The sequence below is a fragment of the Apium graveolens genome, chromosome 8 (assembly GCF_009905375.1).
Source record: "Apium graveolens cultivar Ventura chromosome 8, ASM990537v1, whole genome shotgun sequence".
In the NCBI taxonomy this organism is placed as follows: domain Eukaryota; kingdom Viridiplantae; phylum Streptophyta; class Magnoliopsida; order Apiales; family Apiaceae; genus Apium; species Apium graveolens.
Genome location: NC_133654.1, coordinates 51,248,517 through 51,250,781, shown reverse-complemented (window position 1 = coordinate 51,250,781; position 2,265 = coordinate 51,248,517).

The following is a 2,265-nucleotide window of genomic DNA, read 5'->3' as shown; positions in this document are numbered from 1 at the left end:
AACGTCAAGCTAATCACGAAAAAGAAGCGCTGCGTGGGAGGCAACCCATGATTTGTTGTTACAGGAACCCTTAGAAGTTAATAACCTATCCAAAAATACAAAAAAATCAGAAAAACGGGACTGAAAAAAAAAATCCAGTGACCCCCTGAGCGCCCGCTCAGCTCTGCTAAGCGACCGCTCAGCAAGCTGAGCGCCCGCTCAGCTTTCCTGAGCGACCGCTCAGGGGTCGGCTGCCAGAATTTTTTTTTGAAGTCATAAAAAATCTAAAAAATCAGAAGAAAAAAAATGAGAAAAAAATAAATCACAGCCCATAAACCCACGAATTCTTTTCCTATTACCCCATGATTGTATCCCTCAACCCCACTCCTAATCTAATTTTAACCTAATCCACACCCTATATATACATACACCTATCCTACATATCTCCCACAAAACTTCTACACTCAAACTCTCTCCCAAACACAAAAACTCAGTTCTTAAACACTTTTATTCAAGATTCAATGGCATCCAAGAGAGCACGGACTATTGATAGCAGCAGCACAATCCCTACTACTGATTCATCGAGGGGTACTGCTGCGAGGCCTCGGTTGAATGACATAGCTGCGGAGGAGGAGTACACTAGGCTTTTGGGGAAGCTGATTCAGAAGGAGAGAGGGTTTTTACCATCGGGGAGGGATGGTGAGTTGCTACCTATGATTGCAGAGAAGGGGTGGATAGCTTTTTGTGAGTCGCCCGAAGCACTGCCGATGAGCGTGGTTCGCGAGTTCTATGCGAACGCGAAGGCCGAGAAGAATGGGTTTTCTGTAGTCCGAGGGCTGACGGTTGATTATCACCCAGCGGCGATTCGCCGTGTGATTGGGCAGCGAGAGAGGAAGCCCGAGGAGGAGAACTGGAATGAGAAGACTGCTGAGGATTTCAACTTGGATTTGATTTGTGCTACTCTCTGTAGGCCGGGCACAGTTTGGACCTTCAAGACCGGCACTAATGAGTATCGTCACTTCCCGGCGATCGCTATGAACAGTTGTTGTGGGGAATTCTTAATGAGGAGTACTATGTGGACCTTGGTGAGTTTATCTACCAAGGAATTCTGAAGGTTTTGAGGGGAGCTAATCATATGAACATCCCTTATGCATCCACGGTCACGAAGCTTTACCGAGCAGTGGGAGTGAACTGGCCGTCTCATGAGCAGTTGCAGTTGCCGACCGCTCTGATTGATTCGGGGACTCTGAATGGGATGCAGGAGTGGACCGGTGGTGAGCCCGAGGAACATGGGCTGGGTTATCGTCTTCCAGGAGGGCGTCCAGCACGAGATGCTACTATGGCTAGGTCTAGGCATGATGAGGCTGGTTCTTCGAGAGCTCAGTAGGGTGCTGGGATGGCTGATGCCCAGTATAGGAGGCTTTCATGGCGGATGGATGCCATGTACGAGACACAGAGCAGGTTTTCTCAAGAGCTCACCCTTGCATTAGGGACTGCTTTTCGGGGCCTTGGAGCTGACATGCAGTGGCCAGTTTTTGGTGAGGACTCTGCATACCCGCCGCCTGATACTCCACCCACTGAGGGTGATGATGATGATGACTCCGAGTAGGTATACCCTGTGTTCCTTTCTACTACCTTCACTGGGGACAGTGAAGATTTTAATTTTGGGGGTGGTAGTTAAGGAATATTTTGTGTGTGTCATATAGCTGTATTTTCATGATAGTTAGTTCATATAGTTGTATAATTTTTGCCATATAGTTTTTTTATAGCTTTATTTGTTTGTCATATCATGTAGCTCATGCATATGTCATGATCCCTTTTGCGATGATTGATCGACTAATTTGTGATGTTGATGCGAGTGTAGTGATAGCATTAAAGTGATGTTTAGTCGTGTAGGTTGATATGCCTGCTAGAAGCACTTGTATTTTCACTAAGTGTTAGAGAATGCTTAAGGACTAGAGTGTTGTTATGATCTGAGTGTTTTCGAGGTTAATCTATTATTTATGCTTAGAATTTGATAAAAGGTTCTTAGTGATAAAGGCATGAAAAAGAAAAAAATGGAGTAAAAATTGAATTTGTTGCTAGTTGTGGCTAGGCGTCAAATGGCTAGTAGCCGGCTCGCATGTTATGCGAGTAGTCTAGGGTTGAGCAAGATGGAGCGAAAAGCACTTGCTCAGAAATTTTGAAATCAAAAAAAAGAGAGAAAAAAAGAAAAAAATATATAGAAGAAAAAAGAAAAGAAAAATTTATGGTGTTTATGCATAATTGATCACGAGTGGGCTATTT